Consider the following 11782-nt stretch of genomic DNA (forward strand, 5'->3'; position numbering starts at 1 on the left):
CCTAGATCAAATCGGGAATGCTCACCAGACACCTAAGTCTTTCTAAATCCCATGCATAAAAACAATTGAAATTACAGGTTCAAAGAGTATTCAAATAAAATACTCGATTATTAAAAACAACATTGCTCGGCGATGCTGATAATACTTTCGGATGGAGAAAACAACCCCGTAAATAGTTTAAAAAAAAAAAAAAAAATCTACCGAAAGGTGAAAAATGTCCACCGATATTATTGATACAACAAAAAAAAGGTATGGATGATAATGAATTGGTATTGGACTGGATTAAATATATAGGAAAAATATATAACTGTAAAAAAATACTACAAGATATGCGTAAATTAATCGGTTAATAATCGATATCGATAGATTCTTTTATTAAATATTTTATTACCAATATCTTTAATAAAAATAAATTTTAATAAAATTGAAATGATAGGTTAATCTATAAATTGGCCTAAAGAAATTCCAAAAAAATCTAAACGTTTTTAAAATAAATTATTATGTAAAAAAAAAAATTCTGCCACGCTGATATTTATAATTTCGCAGCTTAAAAAAAGTGTCAACGATGTAGCTAAATTTCTCCGGAAAAATGTATACGTACCAAGTATGAAGAAAACAACAATAAATTTGGAAGAAGTTGAAAACTCCAATTAAAATTTGGGAAAAAATGTATCAGACAAAATTTTTCCATCTTTATAAAGGAACTCAAAACTAGTCCGAGTAAAATTTTCATAAGTTCAGCCCGGCCGAGATATGATTTCCTGAGCCAGTTAACCTATCTCTCTCCTGTTGAGACTTCGATTGCAAATTTTAACAGAATCATCAATTTCTCATTTATATAAGTTGCTTCTTTTTTATTGAAATGAGGAACTTTAAACTTTATTAATGAAGGACTTTTAAATTTTAAAATAAAAATTTCACTTTTTTTCTTACTCTATAAATTTTCACTGTTTTTGTTACTGTTTAAATTTTTTTTTTTTTATATATTCTGATTAATTGATTTGTTCTAATGTTCTATTCTTATTTAGTCTAGTTTCATCCTCCAAAGACTCAACTTGTGTTTGTTACGAATGTATAATTAATTGATATAGTAACGATATATATATATATATATATATGAATTACAAGTTCAAAGTATAAAAAAAAATTATTTATATTATAAATGAAATAAAGACCTATTTATTTGATTGAACCAGCGAATAAAAAAATATTTAGAATAATTAAACCTACCGCGGGTATTGAACCAAGGCAGCAGCATATTATTCGAGAGTTGCTGCGCTAAATTTGTAGATTTTTGTTTTCACGTAAGTTGCGAAAAAACTCAGATATCGTAAGCAACGCTTAAAATAACAAACACGAAGAATTCACCTCCTCACTTTTTTGCATTTCTTGATGTCCCATGGCACCCTAACTAAAAAAATCTGATATGGGCATCACATGACTTCCTTATACCCCCATTAAATCATATATACACATTTTTTTTTCAAATGAAAAGTACATAAAATTTTATTTTGTTAATAACTTCTGATATTTTTTCTTTTACTGTTACTATTGAATTATTATTTATCGTAAATCTTTTTTACAACCAGAGGTTAATAATTATTAATAAATCAATATATTTAAATTTAAAAAAAAGTTAAAAAAAAGAAAGGAGATGAAGTGAAGTCTGATTCGAACCGAATTCCTTCCCCTTGTAAGATCAAAATATTTCATTAATTAAAATTTTATTTGTTTATAACGCTGGAACCAATGAAAATAAATACCACTGATGAAATATCGCTAGAAAGCTCTCAGAGGGCTTATTAGTACAGTTAAGAAAAAGTCCAAAATCGAAATTTCTTTTTGTATTTTGGGCTTTATTGGATACTTTTGGTCCAGTCGATTGCAATCAAAAGGGGAGGTGAACAACTAGATGTTACAATAGTCCTAAATACGGCTAATCGTTTTTGAGTTATGCGAGATACATACGTACAGACGTCACACCAAAACTAGTCAAAATGGATTCAGGAATGGTAAAAATGGATATTTCCGTTGAAATCTAAAACCCGAAATTTTTCACGATCACAATACTTACTTTACTTCGTACAAGGAAGTAAAAACATACATCTTTTTCAAAAATTACAAAACAATATCTATTTTTGAAAACAAACAAATTTATGTGCGACAAATCGCTATAATGTTTGATGAATTTCTAATTTAAATGGTTGTAATATATTACCCGAGTCTGTCCCTGCAGGACAGACTGACGGCTAACAAGCAAATACTGTACATAGGGTTCATAGGATACTGATCAGGGTTCAGAGGAGCCCTGTACGGATACAATTTTTAAAATAACATATAGTTAAGTAACAAATATTATTTTATTATGTTGTAGAGCTTTTTTCAGACATAAATTCTTAAAAATTACAGTTTGAAGAATTTTTTACAACAAAGTTTTAGAGCTTTAAATCACAACAAATGAAATGCGAAATAAATCGTAGCTATTAAAAGGAATCGGTAAAAAAATTAAAATCACAACTGTCAAAAAAGACATTGCTCTTTATATAGAATAATTAAAGAGCGTTCGGGTGAGAATTTTGTATACAGTATAACTTTTTTCAAATTTTTTAAACCTATTTAAAAAAAAAATTATATAAATATATATATAGCCTATGACACTCCCGGTAACGTAAGGATTCGAACGCGAGTTCATGCATCTAAATCGGTTCAGCTATTACACTATAAGAAACGTACATATATTCACCCTAAATACATGACACTCCTGTTTGAGTAGTCGTTTAATAAATTACTAGAGTATAAACTACAGTGAGTAATTTTTAAAAAGTAAATTAAAAATATTTTAATATTTCAAAGTTCTAGAAACAGCTGTTTTTAATTTTTATAAATTCATAAGATTTTTTGTTAAGTTTGTTATTAATAAAAGTTGATTTTTTCTTTTTCATACTTTAATAAATTAATTTTCTCAGAATAAAATCTTCTACAAGTTTTGATAATAAAATTTACGCATTTATTAGTCATTTAACAAAATTATTGTACTTCAAACCTATAAAAAAACGTTTTTTTGTCACTGAAATTTTCTGTTCTACGTTGGGTATCATGACAACTAAGGGAGATACAGTTCTGGGACCTGATTTATTTGATTTTTCAGGTCAAAAAACATAGCATTACCCCTAATATACTGAAATTTTGCCGGGGGAACTGAAAAACCCGCGAATCTTTCGGTAGCCGTAACTCTATAACAAAGCGTTTTCGGGCATACACTTTATACGAAATTGTTTCCTTGCGCTAGAATTAGTTTCCAGATTATTTCCCTTTTTTTAATCACCTGCACACACACACACACACACACATATATATATATATATATATATAGAGAGAGAGAGAGAGAGAGATAGAAAGAGAGAGAGAGCCTACGACACTCTGTAACGTAAGTATTCCAACGCTGGATCATACATATAAATCGGTTCAGCCATTGAGCTGCTACGGTGTAACATACATTCATATACCCTAAATACATTATAATCTTTTTATTGCATTAAAAAACAATAAAAAATTGCATTACAATCGTTAACAATCAATAACTAGAAAATTTAGTTAAAAAGTGTGCAGAAATGATTAAAATTTTTAAGCCCTTTCTATTCATTCGGTCGCCCCATTCTAACATACAAAACGTATCATTCATGCACAATTCACATTTTTTGGCATCAGGCTCTGTTCTTATAAAATTTTGATTAATTATCCCAGTGGCCATCCATGAACTCCTTTTAGGGCAGTCGTGTAATAAAGTTAAATTTAAACAGTACGTTTACTAAGATTTGAAAGTACACATTCAGTATTATAAACATTTATATATATATAAAAATATGTGTGTGTGTGTGTGTGTATGTGTAAGAGAGAGAGTACTCATCCATACATACAAAACACCCGTTAATCTAAATTGTTTCTGTTACCAAGATACTGCAACACAGATAGTACTAAATTTAATTTGAAAAACATAACACTACTGACTGAATTAAATATACGTTATGTTGACACTGCAATGCGCTATACGTTTAATCTATTAAATAGGCTAAGGAAATATATCTTTCTATGATTTCTATTTAACGGAAAAAAATAAAAATAAAAATTTATACACAAATATTAAAACACTAAAAAACAATTTTAATATTTAAATTTAGCATCATTATTTTCATATAAAAAAAAATCTTACGAATGTAAAAACGTTTTGAAACAATGCTGGAATACTTCTTGTGAAAAAAGGATTTAATATATATACTTAAAATCCCCTAAGATTAACGATTTTTTATTTTTAAATCATGAGCAACAAGATTTTTTTAGAACCAATTTTAGATCAGTCAACCGTTAAACACATTCAAACAAAACTAATTTAAGTAATCATGTTTAATAAACAAAAAAAGAAATTTAAGAAAGTAAACGTGTAATATAATTTTTAAAGTTCTCAACAAATGAAGAAATTATTCGTTAATTTAACAGATTCGCGCGCGCGTGTGTGTGTTTACGCGCGCGTGTATATATAAGGGTTCGCTTTATTCGTCCTTTCCGTCTAGCCGGGGGGGTTCTGCCCCCTGCACCACCTGGGTTCATTAATTCATACATGTGAGAATAATAAATAAAAATTAAACATTGTTCAGTTTATATAAATTATCAGTGTATTGTAATTTCTTCAGAGCAATATTTTGGTCAATACAGGACCCGAAACTAAGAATTGGTTTTCAAAACAGTCGGCCTCAATTTTAAAAATATTATTTATAACTGGTTACCGAACTTCGTACGGGTAAAAATGCATTTTTCCCGGTTCTTAGCGTTACCGACAAACTCCAGTGACCGTACTTCGTTTTTAATTTTTTTTATTTTATTTCATGTTTTTTAATCAAGTAAGCGGAGGCAGGTGCAGCCATTCGCGTCGTGCATACAGTAACAGCGGCTGTGTTGGTTGAACCGCTGCGCCGTACACCGTCGCACCCTTTAAAAAACACCACATAACTTCCTTGTACGACTATTAAACACATTTTTTTAAAATGAAAAGTACATAAAATTTTATTTTTTTTAATAACTTATTCGATTCTAATTTATCGTAAAACTTTTTCATAATCGCAGGTTAATAATTATTAATAAATCAAACATGAACTTTATTTATACAATTAACATTATTAGAATTGGTATACATTAACTGTAAATAATTAACTTTTGACATCATTTTGTGTATATGTTAATGATGAATTAAATAGGACGATGAAGTGCATCGAACGAATACTGCAATAGAACTTTATTTGATGAGAGAAGAAGACCAAGGAAAGAATAAAAAGATTAAGAGAGTATGATAAATATAAAGAGAGAAAAAATTTGTAAATTAGATCACGTGTACACAAATTAAGGTCAGAAGAATTATATCAAATCAAAGAGCGATTAAATGATTGGCAACAAAAAACAAATAAACGAAATGATTAATTCCGACTTAGGAAGAATATTGTCCGACAATATCAGAGGAGTAATGAACTAAAAGATGAGAATTTTTTTGCAATTTATTAAAGATCGGGCATGTATGCCTCAGTGTATATGTTGTTCTTGTGAGGGTCTATTTTACAATTCCTCTGTAGTTAACTTTAATGTAGATAAAATTAAATTAAATTAAACAAGAAAATCCAAAAATAATACGATTCTAAATTATAACTTTCAATTAATTTTTTTTTTGTCTTCAGCTATTTCACTGGTTTGATGCAGCTCTCCAAGATTCCCTATCCAGTGCTAGTCGTTTCATTTCAGTATACCCTCTACATCCTACATCCCTAACAATTTGTTGTACATACTCCAAACGTGGCCTGCCTACACAATTTTTTTTCTTCTACCTGTCCTTCCAATATTAAAGCGACTATTCCAGGATGCCTTAGTATGTGGCCTATAAGTCTGTCTCTTCTTTTAACTATATTTTTCCAAATGCTTCTTTCTTTCAATTAATAATCAGATGATTCGCCAAATCTATTACATATATACATATGTAATAATGCCTATTAAATTACATATACACATTTTTAAAAGTACATATTTTATTTCATTAAAAATTGTGATATTTTTTATTATTATTGAATTATTATTCATCGTAAATTTTTTTACAGTTTAATAATTATTAATAGATCAATATATTTAAATTAAAAAAAGAAGTTAAAAAATAAGGAGATGAAGTCGGATTCGAACCGATTGCCTTCCCGTAAGATCCAAATATTTCATTAATTAAAATTTTATTTCGCTATAACTCTGGAACCAATGACAATAAGTACCATTTATGATATATCTTTGAAAAGCTCTCAATTAGGGCTTATTACTGCAGTTAATAAAAAGTCCATAATCCAAACTTTTTTGGATTCTGGACTTTTTGGACACTTTTGGTTCAATCGATTTCAATCAAAAAGGGAGGTGCTCAACTAGATGCTACAAAATCCTAAGTCCAAAATTTCAACATCCTACAACTAATCGTTTTTGAGTTATGCGAGTTACATACGTACGTACATATATAAATACGTACAGTCGTCACGCCGAAACTAGTAAAAATCGATATTTCCATTGAAACCTGAAAACGGAAATTTTTCGCGAATTTTTTCTTTTATTTCGTACAAGGAAGTAAAAATCGAAATTTAAAAAAAACTCGTAAATGGTTGCTAGATATTAATCTAAAAAGTATTTGTAAGCCTATAAATCTATTCAATATCTCGTTTCATATATTCGGAAATGGGTAAATTTGCAATCATTGTTTAACTTTTTTTTTACCTTCCTTCATCCCTTTTAAGGTTGAATTACAAAAAATCTAAAATTGTTTTTTAGATATTTACATGAAAATTACACACACCAAAAATCAGATTGTTATCTTTATTTGTTACCGAGAAATTAAAAAAATAGTAAATTTCATTGTTAGTCCATTTTAATCCTTTCTTAGTGTTCATTTACACTGTAAGAACAAGTATACGAATTTTAATCAATTTATCTTTAATAGTTTTTTTCTGGGGGTTGTTTAATCAAGTCAGGACAAGTTCTTTTACACAATATATTTTTTTTCCTAACATTAATTTTCCTGAAAAAAAATATTGTTTTCATATAACAGAAGCAGAGACAAAATATTATATCGACAGATAAATATCTTTTGCTTGAATGCAAAGTAAGAACTAACATCGTCCAGTAGTTAATTCAACCAACTACTAAAACTGTTAGGATTACAATGTCGATTCAATAACAGAACTGATTTTTTTTTTTAAATTAAGACAATAAAAACTGATCATACAACTATTACCACCCAACAGTTAATAAATAAATCTACCAGATCATACTTAAAATTACGATCGACGAATAGTAACGTAAGAGATAATTAAAAAGCAAAAAAAAAAATCATATCAGTTCTTGTTTATCATCTGCTGCCGTACAAATCACATTTAAAAAATAATCCGATTAATATTATACCAGGAATCGTACAAAACCTAACCTAGGCAGATAGAAATTGTAATGGCCAATCATTTTTGCATCCAAAATTAGATTAAAAGTAACACTTTAAAAGACTGTGGTTTCTTCACAATTAAATATGTTTAAAATAAAAAATAATAATTATTTAATGATATAATTAATTATTTTTATTACTGATGTCAAACAATCGAAGCCTAATAAAATTTAAATATACAGGTAAAAACACGAAAAATATAAAGTTAAGTTTAGAGATTAATTAGTTACATACACAAAGTGAATATTTTATTAGTAAGTACTACTTAACGTTGCAGGTATGAGGTATTTTAATTTAAAAAAATTCTACTTACTTTGTTTTCATACCAGAACAAAGACACACAACAAATATAAACAGAATTAATTATAATAAAATAAACAACATAAGAACACAAATAAAACAATAATAAACTGATATAAAATAATTATAAACACTTAAAAAACGGACGTAAACAAACCAACACGAAAATATTCACTTTCCGAACTACCACGTTGTATCGTTTAGAACCGCTCACCGCCACTCTATAACAGCTAAGAAACAACAGGTGGGACTGAGAAGGTAAGTAAACATTCTTCACATTTCTTGCGAATGGCAACGTTACAAACGGAAATAGTTCCAATTACAACGCACAGAGTGCAGAACTAGGTAGAGCCATAACACGAATGTCTCCCGCAAATCATTCCTACAATTTATTAATTAAACCACTGCAACTTTTGTCCCAAAAAAAAAAAACAGAATCAGGATTACGGATTCTCATTATACTACTGTATATATTTTATTATTTAAATAAAAGGGTAATTTCTAGTTAAGGACCGTAATTAGTAATATATGCAATTCGAAAATAATTGTTTATATTTAGAATTAACAGAACTTAAGAAAAACCAGAAATTTACTTTTTTTAGATATACGCTTCATAATAACTATGGTTACAGCAAACTGTAGAAGCATTAGTTTTATCAAATCGCAGTTGTTAAAATAAGTTACTAGACGGTCGCTGAGAATCATGCACGCACATGACATAAAAATCCGTTAGTTGATTAATCCAATTCGTTCCGTATAAAGCTGCGGATATACGAATAAACTTTAAAAAAATAAAAATGCTTTTGTTTAATAAATTAAACAATTTCTAAGAGTACAATTATTATAAATTCTTCTCAAGAGCAAACTAAAAGCAACAAAGTGTAAAAAAAAAGTAATCGCTGCGGACAGGATTCGAACCTGTGCGGGCATAGCCCATTGGATTTCGAGTCCAACTCCTTAACCACTCGGACACCGCAGCGCATGAAGGGGGAGGTGAAAATTACAACATTTTAATACATTTTGCCAGAGTAATGTATTTTATTGTTATTTATGGCCTTGAACTTCATAAAAACACAAATTGACCCAATTTTCTTACAGTTAGTTAAATTTTTTCTAATGTGGCGGAATAAATAAAATTAACGGAACTGTGTTTACAACATCGAACTAGACTTGCTTCAGCATTACCTTTTTTAACTTTTTTCATCATAGAGTATAAAACTAAGCAGCGTTTTTTATAAAGCAAAATTAAATATTAAAAAATTACGCTTCTTAAAGTATTAGAGTTGCTGGTTATACACTAATTTAAATCGTTTGCATCTTGCTAAAACCATGTTGAATAAATAGTATGAAGCTACATAAACCGATCTTAACTACGATCACTATTTTAAACATACGCAATAACTGTAAACTTTGTGGGTATAAAACGTGTAATATTTATACACGTAAATAATAAGTACAGAAATTTAAAAAACTTATCAAATATCGTAACTATTAGCGTGTAATAGCTGCTATAGATTTACCCGGGATAATGAATAATTTTTCTATTCTTACTAGAATTGCACTGATGATATTTTTACGTTTTCGTTTCATTGTACAATTTAACTTTTCCTACATACAATAAATATACTTATAACTGTAATGCAATGTATTGTATTTACAGTTTACTTGTCAATATTCAAGTAACTTTTTCTCATAAAAAAAAATATGTACAAGGCCTTGTAATTTTATACGGATTGTAAATTACACTTTTATCTTGAATTACTTCTATTCTATATATTAATAAAGAATTTAAAAGCCTTATTTAATATGCAATTAATTTCTCCTCTACTAAAACCTTTTTTTCTGGTTTTTATATTTTTTAAACTGTGAGCAAAAAAATGGAAACATTTATAGAAATTCGTTAGTGTAATTAAAATTTGTTAATCTTTGTTTATTTTAAAAAATAAAAATATACTTCCTAACTTAATTCCTGAAAAAAAATCTCACTGCATTTTTTGATAATTTTATTGTTACCTTTAAGTGGCAACATCAGGCAACTTTACGTTTTTTAATTATCTACTTTCTCTAAATAATGACAGGATCCGGAACACAACACTGCAAGTTAAATATGTTCATGGTGTGGGCAATACTGTGTATTCATTCAAAATCACAAATTATTACATGATTAACACATTAACTGTCCAGGAATCTGGTTGAACATTTTATAGTTTGGTTGAACACTTACACATGAGACAATTCTTAAGTTGGATGAATGTATTCCTTAGAAAATCTTGAATCTGTTATGTACTTGTCGCTCTTTAGTAACTTTATGAAAAACAGCTTGTTCCACGATTAGTAATGCTTATTATATATAACCTTCTGTGAAAACTGAAATTTGGTCTTAAGCATAAATCACAAATTATATTGTTTGGTAATTGATTTTTAATTTGTTAAACTGCTTACATCATTGCTGTAAGAAGACTTATGGTCTACTGCTGTAAACTCCTTGCAACAAGTGACCAAAGACTTGATATTTGTTTTTAAAAACATTGTATTTTTTTATTTGGTTTAGTTTGTTCTTTCAAAGATTTAGTTATAAATAATCTTAGAACAACTTAATTAATTAACAGACTAATTGAAGTATTTAACATCAATTATAAAATATTTTTACCAGTTTCTCTTGTAAATATTGGTTTCTAATATACAATAAATTATAGAAAAAAAAAACTAAATATGAAAAATTTACATGCATACAAGAGCATCTATTCATATTGTATGCTTATGTCAATTCATCTTTTTTTTCTATAACATGCCATTTTTAAATCATCAATGCTTTGCCTTTTTTGTTATATTATGCTAACCTATATTCAAAATCTAAGAGAAAAAGTAGATATAAATAACTGAAGTGATAAATGGTAAACTCAGTGCAACAAAATTATACAAATATTATTTGTTAGGAACTATAGGCAAAGTCTGTAGCAAGAAAGTCAAATTATGTAAGTGTAAAGAAAAATACATGGCATAGAACAGAACCGTAGGAAGCTTAAGATCAGTCAGAAAGAACAGAAGGAAGCACAGAATCAGTCAAGATTTAAGAAGCAAAAAATCAAGGTGATGGATCAATTGCAGTTATTTTTTTTAAAAAACCACACTATCAAATCATGGAAATTAATCTTAAACATAAGGTTTAGAACTAATATTGGATAGATTTTACCATATAATATTAGTTATAGTAGTAAAGCAATCTGTGTAGTTGATCAGCTGTAGTAGCAACTCTTATGTCTAAAATCCTTGACAATTCTAAGAATTATTTGAAATCTGGGCATAACCTATTGACACAAGTTGTCATTAAGCAGCGAATAAAAGTAAAAGATGGGTATTTAGGTTAAGATATAGTAAACAGCCCAACAAAGAAGTCTGATCGTTCTAGGCAGGACTTGAACGTAGTCAATAATTCTACATAGTAAAAAAAATCACTCTTGTGATTTTATTTTTACACGAACTCGTGTAAAAAAGCAAATCACTCTTTTACACAAGGTTGTGCAAGAACTTTCTTGCGACCTGATAAAAAAAATTGTTTACAAGATCCTAACAAAGGATTGACCAAAAAAATGTTGTTGTATGATGTTGACAGCAATTTATAAGACTGGTTGGAAGAGAATGACATTTGATAAAAACATTAATTCACAATGGGGTGTAGTGCCAGATAAAGTAAATAATTTAAAAATATCTTTGTTTCAATTAGGTTGGTCTAGTGATGAACCTGTCATTGCAAATCAGCTGATTTCAAAGTCGAGAGTTTAAGGTTCAAATCCTAGTAAAGGCAGTTACTTTTATACAATTTGAATACCAGATTGTGGATACTGGTGTTCTTTTGATGATTGGGTTTTAATTAACCACACATCTCAGGAATGGTCGACCTGAGACTACACTTCATTTATATTCATAAATTTCATCCTCCAAGTAATACAGTGGTTTCAAAGGCTAAACAGAAAATGAAGG

The 11782-nt window shown here is 28.5% G+C and overlaps 1 protein-coding gene and 1 non-coding gene across 5 annotated transcripts in view; both read right to left on the reverse strand.

Annotated features, from left to right (window-relative positions):
* LOC142331723 (echinoderm microtubule-associated protein-like 2) overlaps positions 1-8035 on the reverse strand; it is a 422423-nt gene extending 414388 nt beyond the window's left edge. For 3 of the 4 annotated variants that reach the window (XM_075377770.1, XM_075377764.1, XM_075377766.1), the window contains exon 1: positions 7815-8035. The gene's annotated coding sequence lies outside the window, so the exon portion shown is untranslated. The remainder of the gene's footprint in view (positions 1-7814) is intronic. The other variant, XM_075377767.1, reaches the window with a different exon arrangement.
* Positions 8036-8698: 663 nt separating this feature from the next.
* Positions 8699-8780, reverse strand: TRNAS-CGA (transfer RNA serine (anticodon CGA)). Its single transcript has one exon. It is a non-coding gene; the product is annotated as a tRNA-Ser (tRNA).
* Positions 8781-11782: the final 3002 nt, after the last annotated feature.

This window comes from Lycorma delicatula, chromosome 10 (assembly GCF_047948215.1).
Source record: "Lycorma delicatula isolate Av1 chromosome 10, ASM4794821v1, whole genome shotgun sequence".
In the NCBI taxonomy this organism is placed as follows: Eukaryota; Metazoa; Arthropoda; class Insecta; order Hemiptera; family Fulgoridae; genus Lycorma; species Lycorma delicatula.